Raw genomic sequence first — 14,866 nt, 5'->3', positions numbered from 1 at the left:
GCTTTGTATCACCAGTGCCCAGCTCAATGCTTCTTGAAGTGAATTGAATTGGATGTGGGTCCTTTAGAACTGAACCAAACAGAAGACAGTCGCTTTAGAAGTCCCTTTCCTTCTCTTGCTTCTCCCACCTACCATTTTTTCTGCCCTGGAGAGCTCTAGAGGAGGAGAAGGGATGCAATTTCAGTCTCAAACTTTAGATAAAGTTCTGAATTCTTTCAGAAACAAGTTCTTCATTGACAGCTTTCACTCCTGACATTTCAGTTACATGCCACTATGTAATCTGGTAATGAGAGAAGTGTGCAAATTCAGTGTACCTTATTGTACTAGACTGATCTTAAGATTATCTAGTCATATCCTACTATTTTTTACAAAGAAATTCTCAGATTATGGTTTATTAATTATATTTATTTAATTCCCAAACTCCCAAAGTTTTGTTTTACAAATAAATTCTCAAATTTGTATTCATTAATTTATCACGTTTATTAAGGAATGATCAAATTCCCAGTTTTATTTTACAAATGAAGAAATTCCCAAAGATTTTTGTGTATCAATTTATCATATTTATTAATTCAAAAATTCTCAAAGTTTTATGCTTTATAAATAAATTCCCCCAAAAGGAAAGGACTCATTCAAGGTCATATAACTATCTAATGGCAGAACCAGGATTTGAATCCAAATCTTCTGACTCTTACCCCAATGTTCTTTCTATTGTGCCAAGCTGAAAAAAAAACAAGGATTTTAACTAATGTTCCATTTTCTAGTCCCCTTGATGCTGACATGAATCTTTACATAAGACACATATAATTCTTTTCTAAGCTATAGAAGTTCAATAATTGATCCTCCATAGCCTACTCTCATATCTCTTTTTGGTATGAAGGGAAACATGGGTCCCCAAAAACAGTCCAGGAGAAGCTTACCCTATAGAATTAACAATGCACGGTGTCCTTCATCTAAGAACCAACCTAGCTAATTATAGGTAGATTCCTAATAAGCAAGTTTAGCCAAAAAGCAATGACTTCTTTGGCCAAGGTGACCCACAAAAGAGTTAAGGTGGGAGGGCAGTAGGGAAGTGGTAGGAAAGATGGCAGGGAGGATAAAAATTATAGTACTAAAACCGCTCACGTGGTTTAATTTAAACTTTGGTATTCTCAAATGGGAGCTCTTTCTTTAATGGCCAGTGAGTTGGTAAGCTGTTGGAGAAACTGAAATAGATTAGTAGTGATCTCAGTGTGAATGAAACCAATTCAGCCCTTTTCCCAGGCTCATCTCCAAACTGAACCTACCTCGTCGTTCTTCATAAGTACATTTACCATTTCAGTCTCTACAGCAATACTGATTAATATCTTCTTGATTATTTTCTCATTTATGCTTGTTGCAAGGTAAGATGATCAAGGTTGGTTTGGGAGCCACACACTAAGAATTTGGGGCCAAACTTAAGAATAGATAAGCAAGGTCTCCTCTGAGAGCTGGCAGTCTTATTGATATGCAATACCCTGGGATCAATGGATGGTAGGACTGGAAGGACCTCAGAGACAATCTAATAAAACCCTTTTACTTCACAGATGAGGAAACTGAGGCCGAGAAAGGTGAAGTAGTTTTCCCAAAGTTAGACAAGTAGTAAGTATCAAGAGTGGGATTTGCATTATTTCATAGTCTGGCATACATAGTTATGAAGAAGGAAGAAGAGGTGGGGAAAGATACATGGGAAACTATGATTCATAATTAAGAAATGAAAGAGGCCAAAGGCTGCAGACTTCTCAGAAACCTCACTCCCCCGTGTATCACGAAGTCTTCCTTCAAGAAGAACACGGGAATGATGGGAATATACTGGGTACAACAAGCCACATACTACAGATACCACCATGCACACACACATACTCACACACAAAGGGAATAAGCATTTATTCCTATCTAATGGCAGAACCAGGATTTGAATCCAAATCTTCTGACTCTTACCCCAATGTTCTTTCTATTGTGCCAAGCTGAAAAAAACAAGGATTTTAACTAATGTTCCATTTTCTAGTCCCCTTGACGCTGACATGAATCTTTACATAAGACACATATCATTCTTTTCTAAGCTATAGAAGTTCAATAATTAATCCTCCATAGCCTACTCTCATATCTCTTTTTGGTATGAAGGGAAACATGGGTCCCCAAAAACAGTCCAGGAGAAGCTTACCCCATAGAATTAACAATGCACAGTGTCCTCCATCTAAGAACCAACCTAGCTAATTATAGGTAGATTCCTATAAGTACCTATATATCAGTCACTATACAAATATTACCTTATTGGATCTTTACATTTAAAAATATATTGATACCTTTTGTTTTCATATCACAACTTTCCATTGCATTCCTCCCCTTCTTATCTCCTCCCAGAAAACCATTCCTTAAAATAAAAAAAAAGGGAAATCCCAGTCAGACATACATTAGCAATAGCTACCCTGTATATAATGCTTCAAAGCACTTTACAAATGTTATTTCAACTTATCATCACAACAACCCTGTGCAGTAGATGCTTTTTTTCCTATTTTACAGTTGTGGAAACTGAGGTTCACAGAAGTTAAGTGACCTGGCCAGGGTCACACAGCTGGTGAGTTTCTGAAGTCAGATTTAAAATTCTTGTTATCTTGACTTCAGACTTAGTGCTTTATCCAGTAAACCAGTAACTTCCAGTGGAAGGGAAGATATGTATTTATTAAGTTCCTACTAGGTAACAAGTACTGTCCTATGTAATTAAAAAATATGATGTCATTTGATTGAGGAGAAAGCATAATGATGAAAAGACAATGCATGCAATTGTAGGAGTATCAGCCTGAGCTATTTAGACAAACTAGTGACCTTTGGAAAAGGGGAATGACTATAAGCAATAGCATTGCTTTATATTAGTTAAGTTTCTCTAAGAAATGGTGGGTATAAGGAGTTGAAATCACTTCAGCAAATCCTTGATTACTTCTCAAGAGACATAAGAGACAGGATTAATTATTGCATTGAATGTAGGCTCATTTGTAAAATATAGAGGAAGGAGGTGACTGAAGATTCTATTGAGTTGAAGAACAGTGAAAGAAAATGCAGAAGGAAACCCAGCCTTAGAGAGTGTGGCATGAAATGAAACTCAGTCCAATCATCTCAAGACCAGCTGAAGAATAAATTCCAAAGAGGGCAAAGAATCAGACCCAAATGTGGCATGCTATGGTTAATTGATTGGTTCTGAGACTAGATCACTATAGAAATAAATTACTTCTTCCCATCTGGTGGAATATATGAAGAAGTGGGAAAGACAAGAGATTGGGCAGATGTTGATTTGAGAATGGTGGAACTGTGGTGCCTAATGGCGATGGAATATTACCAGACTGTAATAAATGATGACCATGATGAAAGGAAAGAATGGGAAGGCAAATATTCTAATGCTTATGGACAACTAAAAAAATTCTATAAATATTAACAAAAACCAAATGCTGATTAAATGATGCCCAAACTTGTCTCCTAAAAAGTGGGAAGACAATCCATCTCTTCCAACTTCTTTGAAGAAGTGGGGAACTGTGGATATAGGATATTACATACAGCATCAGAGTTTTTGACATTAGCTCTGATCCTAGGCAAGCCCATCAATCTCCATCTGTTTCAATTTCCCCATCTGTAAAATGTAAAAAACACTTACCTCCCAGAGTTGTTGTGAGGAGATACTGAAATAATATTTGTAAAGTGCTGTTGCAAACCTTAAAGCATTATATGCATGATAGCTACTGCCACTATGTTTTTTTCTTGAGCTTTTTCTTTTTCTTTTTATTCTTCTAAGAGATGGCTTTCTGGGAGGAGATGAGAGGGTGAGGGATGCCACGGAGATGTTGATGATATAAAAACAAAAGACATCAACACATTTTTTAATGGGCAGAGGTAGGATGACCTCAAGTCAGTGACATAGACGGGACTGGCGTTCAAGTACAGGTTGGATTTGGATGGTTCTCGGGTGCCATTTAATCAATCAGAACTTTATTAAGTTCCCACTATGTGCCAAGCGCTGTGCCAGGTACAAGAGCTACAATGACAAGACCAAAACCATCCTTTACCTAAATAGCCCTGCCTGAGCATCCTGGGGTGATTCATCATGCCTACAGGTGCATCAACACAAGGGAGAGCCATAGAGATCGGACTTGTGTTGTCATTGGCAAAGGGACACTTTGCGGAGGAAACTCCCTCTGCCAGTGTAGGACAGTGCTTTCTCTGTAATCCATAGTCTAAGAGTAGCCTTTAGTACTTGGGAGGTGAAATTATGTGCCCCAGGTCACAAAGCCTGTGCATGTCAGCAGAGAGGCTTGAGACTGGACCTTCAGGGCTATCTCCGTCCCTGTTGTGCCACACAACTCCTTGTATGCGCTAGATACCTCCATATAAATGCAAGTTAAACTAGGGGGGATGTGGCGCCCTGACAGTGAGAGAATTAGGACAGGCATCTTGAAGTTCTAAAATTCTGTTTCTGCAGCTAACATTTTAAGCCAATGATTCATCATGGCCTCGACATGATCATAGCTTAACCATTGCTCAGTCCAAAGAGCTCTAGCCATGGCAGGTGGCATCTACCAGAGTACAAGCGTGATGTGAATATGTGTGTAGTGGAAATACTAGATTATATTCAAGCTCCAACCTGCAAGGCTTCTACCTTCTACCTGCCTCTGCAGTCTTTGTGACTTATCACTCAGGGCTTGACTGACACCGCCTCCCTCAGCCTTCTCCCACGCACACAAAGTGCATGGTTAGACTGAGACTTCAGTTTGGATCTCCAAGCCCTGTGGACCTCTTTAGTTTTGTATTTCTTTCCTGAGTTTAGGTGACCAAGTAGGACTATATGTGATGTTCTGTTTCCCCCACTTTCCTGACTCCTTTTGTGTGTTGTCTCTTTTCCATTAGATTGTAAGCTCCTTGAAAGCAGGGACTCATATTTTTACTAATTGTGTCCCCACCCCTTAGCACAATGTCTGGCATCTGCTTAATAAATGTTAATTGGGTTGGCTTCTAGTTGTTTTACTTGTAAAGTGACGGGGTTGAACTGGATCACCTTTAATATCGCTAATAACTCTCCCGTAATTCTCTACCTGTTGATCATTCAAGGACACTGTGAGTCCTTCATTGAATTCCCTGTTTGAGGACAACTCCATCTAGGCATGCACAGGGCACTGGGTCCTCCAGTCTTGTGCTCATTGAATTAAAGCTCACAGGTGCTCCCAAACTAGAAAGCTGGCCCAGGCTGGGGAGCCTCCATTACAAAGACAGCTGCAGAGCATTGAATTCTGTGGCCATACCAGACTGCAGAGGGAGGCAGTAGGTGGAAGAGGGAGTAGAGGAAAAATCGGGATCTGCATAGATGGAGAGAAGATCCCCTGCCATCAGGACTGGTGAATCACAGAATCTCAGAGCAGGGAGGCACCTCGGCTGCCTTCTAGTTTAATCCATACCCGAATCATAACTCCCTCCTCTACACTGTTAGGGAGTGGTAATCCAACCTTTACTTTCCCCACTGAGGGGAATTCCACCCATTGTTTTTCTTTTTGCTTTTTGGAGGGGCAATTGGAGTTAAGTGACTTACCCAAGGTCATATGGTTAGTTTTTGTGTGTGTGTGTGTTAAGTGTCTGAGGCTGGATTTGAACTTAGGTCCTCCTGACTCCAGGGCTGGTGCTCTATTCACTGCCACCTAGATGCTCGAGTTCCACCCATTGTTTTCTGACACTTTGGAATAGATCTAATGATTACAAAGGTTTGTTTGTTTTCAGGATGTAGCAATAAGATTGCTGTCGATCTTAGAAGTCTGAGGTGCTCAGTCTCTCTCTCCCTGCTAAGGTGCCCCTCTCAGCCCTAGATCTAAGCAAAAAAGATTCAGTTCTGAGAGAGCCTGGTCTCTAGAGAGGAGTCAGATTATATTTTTTTCACATTCTTGACCCATCCTGGGGGAATTGTCTGGGTTTGGCTCATGCTAAGGGTCTCCCCAAAATGGATAGTAGAAAGGCACTCACTGTACACTATCAGTCAGGTATAGGACAGGTATTTCTTTCTTCCACACACAAATACTCAAAACAAATAAGAACTTTGTAGAAGAGCACATTGGCAGAGATAACGTGTGCAGCAACAATAACTTATAACCACTGGTCTATTTTCATGGAAGGTTGATATTTATAACCTCAAATACAAGACATTTTGTGGAACTGCTGAGTCAGCATTTCACCTTCACCTCAATTCTGAACTGCTCAACTAAATCCTTCCAGGTCTGCATCTTCTGGAAAAATCAGGAGCTGAGCTGATTCTCCATCTTCTCCAAGGAATATTAGAGTAGCTGCTGGGAGATCTTTCCAAAATGTAGCCAGGAGTGACTGAGGACCCCCAAACTCCCAACCTCTCAAACCTATGAGGTGGGCTTCCAGGCTAGCAAGGGAAGGAAAAGGGACTAAGCATTTATTAAACACCTGCTGCATGCTAGGCACATGCTAAATGCTTTACAAAGATTATCTCATTTGGTCTTCACAACAACCCTGGAAAGTAAGTGCTATTATGAGTCCATTTTGCTGTGGGAAACCTCCCTCCCAATAGTGCTACTTGGTCACCTCTACTCAGAAAAGAAATGCAAAACTGAAGAGGCCAATAGGACTTGGAGATCCAAACTGAAGGCGGCTCAGTCTAGCCATGTACTTTGTGTGTGTGTGGAGGGGTGCTACCAAAGCTGACTTTTCCTATCTAGAGGGCTGCTTGTTAAATTTTAAGTCTGAGTACTTATACTTCCAAATTTATCAAATTCTACAAATCAGGTTTGATTTATTATTTTGTTGATTGTCTAGAGTTAAGAAAGTGATAGAGAAAATATCAATAAGGCAGATCAAACTTAAAAGTGTGTCTTGTGTACATTTTTCCCCCTGTGGAGTCAGTTGTTAAACATTTCCCAGCATATCCCTGGCTTTAGCTATCATGCATTCACAGCTGCTGTGCTGCTGATGTGGGGAACCCCTCCCCCACCCCTTCAGGGAGAAATTCAGAGAGTTCTGAAAAGTTTAGCAGACAGGAAGTGAAAGAAAGCCGGCTTGTTGAGTCATTCCTGTCTAGGTTCAACGAGTGGGCTGTTTCTCCTGGTTTAGTGGTAAATCCTTTCTGATGAAATTTGGATTCAGCCTCAGCCTTGATGGGGTGCAGAAGCAAGGGACTCACCAAAGCTTGTTCTGTCTTTCCAAAATGACAATCTTATCAGAGCTGAACCACTCACTTGCCCAGAAGTGGCCAAAACAAGGCTGAGAACACCATGGTTTGTGCTTGAGAGAGCCTGCTGGCCACCCTCCATTACAATGACATCCAACCGAAACTTGTCTTGGTCCTTGTTGGCCTATATGTTCATTCCATGAGAGGCAAGACAACATTGTGGACAGCTGGCCTTAACACCAGAAAACCCTGGGGTCCAGTTCTGCCTTTGACACATACTGGCTGGGGGGCCCAGTGCTCGCTAGCAGAGATGTGCCCAAGCTGTGGACCCCAAACAAATTAAAATATAATGGAGAAATATTTAGCAAAATAAATAAAAATATAATACCACATTGATAATATTAATTTATGGTTTTCGAAGGCAATATTGGGTCTTCAGAGAGCCCTCTCTATTTTACTCTAAGCAACTCTCTAAGATTCTGAGTTGCAAATCAGGTACTAATTTCCTTGGGTAAACTGATGAAATTACAGATTCAGCCTCTGCTGAAAAGCTTATTCCATACCCCTCCCCCATACATATTCTTTTCCATGATTTCATCTGGCCTTGATCCCTAAAGAATGGTTTAAGGAACTCACCTCGTCTTCAACCGAAAAGGAATCTCCTTCCATTCCATCTCCACATTCCTCAAGTGTTTCCTGATAACTCTCCCCATTTTTCTTTCCCCATCCAAAGACCCTTCAAACAGTAGAGAGCCATGGGAAACAGCACTTTCCCCATCCAATTGGTTTACAACTTATTATTTCCTATTTCTCAGTCACTCTTCTAGAACTGGAGGCACAGAGAAGAAAATAAAACAGCTCCTGCCTTCAAGTAACATATTCTAATAGAGACTAATACACAGTCAATTGATCTATCAATAAACATTTTTTCAGCACCTACTATATACCTGCCAGTGTGCTCAGTGCTGGGAATAAATAAATGAGGCAAAAGATAGCTCCTTTCTTCAAGGGGATTACAATCTAATGGAGTAAATAAAGGGTGAATATAAAGGAAATAATACAAACAAAAATCCTCCCAAACTAGCTTACATTTAGTGCCTGGAAGGGCACTAGCAGTTAGGGAGAATCAGGAAAGACTTTGGGTAGAAGACAGCATTGATGGTCATTGCCAAACTAGCAAATAGCACATAGTAGGCCCCTAATAAGCACTCACTGATTGGTTGGTGCTAACGCTGCTGAGCTTTGTAACCATCAAGGCTGATGGAAATCCACTTGCATAAACATCATGTACTAATCTTTTCAGGTAGGTGAGTATAAGCATTAAAGGCATGGAGGGACGCTTGGATTCCAGCAACAAGGAGGTCATAGTCACTTTGCACTCTGCCTGGAGACCTGAGTTCAATTCCAGGTGCCACAGTTTAAGAAGGAAAGTGAGAGACCAGCTGGGGAGGGTCCAGAGAAAGGCAAACAGGCCAGTTAAAAGCTTTAAGAGCATTCCACAATATATCTGGTTGAAAGAACTAGGCAAGTTGAGCCTGGAAAAGAAAAGCCTGTCACTGGATTGATTTTTTTTTCAGTTCTTTTGAAGGGATGTCATAGCAAAGAGAGACTAGACTTTCTGCAGGCCCTTTTAAGGCCCAAGGAGAAGCAATGGTGGGAAGTTGCATATTTAGACTTCATGTGATAAGAAACTTTCTGATCATGGGAATTGTCCAAACATGAAATGGGTTACTTTAGAAGAATTGTGTGACCCCCTCATCAGAAGCCTTCAAAGAAATGCTAGGTGGCCACTTAACAGGTATGGGGTAGAATTCTACCTGGGGTGAGGGCTTTGGTTTGGACGAGACGGTCACAGAGATCCCTAAAACGCTAAAATTCCCTGGTTATCAGCGTGTTGCGTATAAGGAAACCGAGGCTCAGAGGGAATAGTAACACATCATGGTCCGCAAAGCACTCAATGTAGCTGTCAAAACATTCATTTTTTGCACTTCTCTGTAGTTTGGCTGAAGCTGCAAAGATCTCTGGTAGATGCGGCGTTGCTGCCTGAATTACTGCGGGGGCAGATTTTGCTGTGTCGAGGCACCTGCTCAACCCATCCCAACCATGTCCAGTTAACATGTGACTCGTTCCATGGGTCTATTTCTTCAGATAACAGAAGTTCTCTTCCTCACTCGGGAAAGACTCTGATACCCATGAGCATGTCTGCGTTCTGTCTTTCCCTACTTCTGCAAGAATGAAGAATGAATGCCACGAGCCAAGAGGAAAACACAGTGGACTGAATCAATTCTTTGACATTCCTTATCTCACTGGAGTCCCATAACAACCTTGTGAGGTGAGTGCTTGGATTATACCCATTTTACAGGTGAGCTCCTCCTCAAGGGTCACACAGCATGTAAATATCTACTTTCAGGGACAGGATTCATACCCAGGTTTTCCTGACCCCAAATCCACTATTTTATCTACTATTAATGCGATCCGGGGGAATTGATGAATTTGGGCTTAAAACTGAGACCCTGTGAATCCCAAGCCAGTGTTCTTTCCACCATGTCTTATCTTGACATCAGTTTTTCAGGATTTCAACCCATAATCCTATTTGCCCACATCCAAATGCTCTCTAGAACACAATGCTAAGCCTGAAGAGTAAGAGGGACACTATTGGGACCGCAAGAGCTATCACGTCACCCTGTCACAAACACCACGCACACATGTTAATCCTTATTAGGATTCTGTCCTTTGGAAATAAAATTTTATGTTAAGGAAGAGTTGATAAGGGTAATGAACTTGATCACATGATTTACAAAACCACTGCCAATTACAAGCACTAAGTTAAAACAAGGGCAGGAGTTATTCGAGGGAAACATATTGTTTTATAAAAATACGAGAGTCTTGACCTCAGTAGGACTGAACAATCAAGACTGTCCCCAGAGTGTCTGAAGCATTTTCTCCTGGATGCCTGGGCCCACTCTGTGAAGTAGGAGACTCATCCTGGGGCAGGCCTTTTCTCCTTCCTGCTACTCAGAATCCTCCTAGTATTTGGGGCCACCTTTCCTCCAGATCCAATGGACACATCCAATGTGCATTTGTCCCCCCACAACACTGCCACTACTGCTTGCCCTGGTACAAAATTTCCTAGCTATGGCTCTTGCTGGGTTTTCCATCTTTTTTGCTTTCCAATACCCTTCAGCACACATTTATTAATCATCTACACACAAGACTTTCCCCTAAGATCTTTCAGGCTCTAACAGGGCATGGAAAGAAGTGACTATGAATTCTTAGAGCAAAGCCAGGGCCTTTTCCATTATGCCACATTGACTTTCATGAAATGGATGAGACTTGGTTCTTCTGGAGAGAAGCTCAAGCTGGGGCCAGCCCTTCTGGCTAGCATTGCAGGGAAGCTGGACTTGGGCCTTCCTCTCCTTACACTCTCCCCTGAGCTTCCTGAAGACCGACACCCCTGCCTCCCCGTCCTAGCTTCACCCACCTAATTGTTTCTAATTTCCTGCCAGTAAATGGTACAAGGTAAGGAGCTGGTCCTCCACCTTCCCCATCCTTCGGCCTCCCCTCTCCCCACACACACACCTTCTGCCTTTCAATCATTTGTCGGCACTAATGGCTTTTTCAGATGTTGGTGCTTGTGCTTTGGAGGTTACATGTGTTTTTAAAGTCTATAGGGGAAGGTCGGAAAGGCCACTCGTGCAGCTTCCCCAGGAAATATACTGAAAATAACCAGGTTTTCTCCAATAATAAAAGCAGGACCCCCAGTTCTGAAACCCTATGGTGCTGAATTGTAATTATCTACCATTCCTTGTCTTTTTCCTCTCCTCTTTTCCCTTAAGAAGCATTAGAGTTCCAAGTACCAGAAACTGTGGTAGTTATCTGCAGCCTCGAGGACACATGTAGCCCTCTAGGTCCTCAAGTATGACCCTTTCCAAATGGGTCACACTTGAGGACATAGAGGGCCATGTGTGTCCTCGAGGCCACATGTTCCCCACCCCTGTGAAATACAAAAGTGAAAAAAAAGGCTATGGCCTGCCCTCAAGGAGTTTGCATTCTACTGGGGGGGGGGAGGGCAGAGAAACAGCACATACAGAGACAGGTATATGCAGCATAAATACACAGAAATTAAAAATGAGAGGCAGCATGTAGGGGGGTATAATTGGCTTTAGATGCCAGAAAGCCTGGGTTCTAGACTTGCCTCGGACACATGCTAACTGGATGGGTAACCTGGAGGAAGACAGTTCATCTTTCAGGTGTGACCAGGTCACTCTGAGAGTCCACATTGTGAAGAAGTGACCAGTCTGCATTGGCAGGGGCATTGTCTTGTGGGGGCTCACCACAGCTTTGAAGTGATAAGAATATATCTGTATGTGCATTTTATCGCCATTCCACCAAACTTCTCTCTTCAAAGTCACTGATGGTCTCTTAGTTGTTTTTTCCATCCTTCTTGACCTCTCTGCAGCCTTGGACCCTGTCGCTCACACTCTCCCCCTTGATCCTTTCTTCTGTCTAGGTCAGCATGCCCCCTTTCCTGGTTCTCCTCCCTCTCTGACCACTCCTTCTTTGTCTCCTTTGTTGGATTTTTAACCAGGTCACATTCACGGTTAGATAAGTCTTGGGCTCCCTTCTCCGTCTACATTACTTCACTTGGTGATTTCATGGACTTAATGGCCATCTCTATGCTGCCAATCCTCAGATCTACCTCTTCTGCCCTAATTTCTCTGCTGACCTTCAGTCTTGCATCTCCACTGCCTTTCAGGTATCTCAGACTGGACGACCAGTAGACATCTTAAACTTACTATGTCCGAAAAGGAACTCATTAGCAATACTTCCCCCCACGCCAGACTTCCCTATTGCATTGAGGGCAACACATCCTTCTAGTCACCATGACTTGTAACCTAGGTGTCTTCCTGGATGTCTATCTCTCACCTCCCATCCCCCATTGCCAAGATCTGTCGATTTCTCCTTTGCAATAACTCTTAGATATGGCCCCTTTCTCCTCTGACACCACCGCACTTCTGGTGTAGACCCTCATCACCTCATGCCTAGATCATTGTAATAGCCTGCTGGTTGACCTGCCTTTCACAAGCATCTCACCACTCTAATGCACCTTCCATTTACCTGCCAAAGTGATTTTCCAAGGCAAAGGTCTGACTATGTCACCGCCTACTCAGTAATCCCCACTGGCTCCCTATTACTTCCAGGATCAAATCCAAAATCTTCTATTTGGCATTCAAGGTCCTTCAGAACCCATTGCGTCTCCTCCATCTTCCTAGTCTTCTCGATCCAATGATACTGGCCTCCATGGTCCTTGCACAAGGCATCCCATCTCTTGGCCCCAGGTATTTTCGGTTGTTCTCCATCCTCCTCTCTGCCTCCTGCCTCTCCTGGCTCAAATCCCATCTTTTGCAGGCAGCCTTCCCTGACGCTTCTTAATCTGAGTGCCTTCTCTTCATTCATTGTTTCTTATTTGCCCTGTATATGGCAAGTTTGCGCAGATTGTTTGCATCTTCTCCCCCATTAGATCACGAGCTCCTTGAGCATAAGGACTGTCTGTTGCCTCTTTTTGCATCCCCAGTGTTTAGCACAGTGCCTGGTCCTTAGCAGGCATTTTATAAATACTTGCTGTGGGGATGGTGGCAGTGGGGTAATCTCTCACAAGTTGGAGAATCTGGAAAGAGCTCGTGTATGAGGTCACTCCTCAGCTGAACCTTACAAGAACTCAGGGCTTACAAGGTGGGAAGGGATGAGATGTATCCCAAACAAAGGAGAAAGCGAGCAAAGGCAGGTAAGAGGGGAACCAGAACGCTGTGTATAGAAATTTCAAGTTGGTCCGTTGGGCTGGAAAATGTAGTCCCTGAGGGGACATTGTACAGAGTAAAACTCTTCACAGTCTAGCTCTATTTTCTCTTTTCAGATATTAGCATCAAATAGATGGATTTGCATCCTATTCCAGAATCAATAAAGAGTCACCGAGGGTCTTTGAACAGCAAAGTGACATGGACGCCCCTGGCCATAGGGATCTCAGGTTGGCAACTGTGTGAGGAAGGATTAAGGAGGGAGAAACTAAGAATAGGGACCACGTAAGAGGTTGGTACTGTATCACAGGGGTCTGTGAAGACAATATCAGCCAGAGTGGCAGCTCTATGAGCAGGGATGAGAGAAGAGGAATGGACGAGAGTCGTTGTCAGATGGAATTCAGGAGACTCAGCAGCTGGCAGGAGTTGAGGGGAGGAGAGGGAAGAGATTCAGAGATAACTCTGAGGTTGAGTGACTGGAATGATGGTGGTGCCCCAACAGGGAAGCTAGAAAGATGGGCTGTTTACCTTGGAGAAAAGAGGACCTTGGGGGAGGGGGCTGATGGCTGTCTTCAAATATCAGAGGACTGTTATGGAGAAAGGCAGTTAAAACTCATCTGTGTAGCAATGGGTGAGGACTGCAAAGAGTCACATTCAGGCTGGATGCCCAGAAAACAAAAATCCCAAATAACTAGGGCTATCTCAAAGGGGAATGGGCTGCTCTGGGAGGTGGGGGTTGGCTCCCTCTCCTTTGGAAGTCTTCAGGAATGTTCCAGTAGGGCTCCTAGCATGCATTGGTTGGATTTGATGGTCACTGAAGGCCCTTCCAGTTCTCAAATTCCTTGATCTGGGGGGCTTCTGAGATGATGGGTAAATGGAAAGATAGTGATATCTTTGACAGAAGGGGAAGGGAGTAAACATTTAGGTATGTGCCAGGCCCTGTGTTAAGTAATAATAATAAAGTTATTACATTTATAATATTATAATTGTTATATAAATTATTATTATAAACATTTATATAACACTGCATGGCAGGAACTATGCTGAACATTTTTAAAAATAATAATCACTAACATTTATATTGCACCTTCTATGAGCTAAGCACCTTTACAAGTATTCTCACATTTTATTTTTACAACAACCCTGGGAAGTAGGGTCTATTATTCATCCCATTTTACAGTTGAGGAAACTAAGGTAAACAGAGGTTAAATGACTTGCCCAGGGTCACTGAACTATTAAGAGTCTGAGGTTGAATTTGAACTCAGATCTCTCAGATTCTAGGTCCAGTGCTACCAGGTGCCTGACAGAAATAGAGAAGTTACATCTTAACATCTTCAAAATAAAAGATGTCCTCTCAAGCTATCTCAGAGCAATAATGGGCACGCTACCCACTATGGGGTGGCATTAGGGTCTGTGACCTGCTAGAATTAATCATCTCCAGATTTTAGATTTTAGAACTGGGGAGGGCTCTGGTCTTGTAGGCAGGAAAAGCCAAGTTTTAATCTGTTCTCATTGGCTTGTCAGATGTGTGACCCTGGCCAAAACACTTCACCTGTATCACCGCTGCTTTCCTAATCTGTAAAATGGGGCTAAAATATCACCTGACTCACAGGATTATTGTGAGGGTGGAATGCGATTTTATATATATATGGGTGTATGTGCAGATATAGAACATATGTTGTATAGATATATATCACTTTGCAAACCTTACCCTCTGTAAATGCTGGCTATATTATTATTCATTCCTGTGCCATTCAGTTTACTGTCCTTTGTGCATCTTTAGCCTTCAGGGATTCCATTCGATTCCATTCACCCAACTGAGGAACTCACTGGGGAGTGGGGCAGCTCCCAACCATCTCGCCAGCCTCCTGCTTTCTCCAAACTCTGGCCTTTT

The sequence above is a fragment of the Petaurus breviceps genome, unplaced genomic scaffold, assembly GCF_028583685.1.
Source record: "Petaurus breviceps papuanus isolate PSGF00001 unplaced genomic scaffold, PetGlider_PUasm1.0 207, whole genome shotgun sequence".
Classification (NCBI taxonomy): Eukaryota; Metazoa; Chordata; class Mammalia; order Diprotodontia; family Petauridae; genus Petaurus; species Petaurus breviceps.
The sequence above is the reverse complement of the archived record's forward strand: the minus strand, read 5'-3'. Positions refer to the sequence as shown.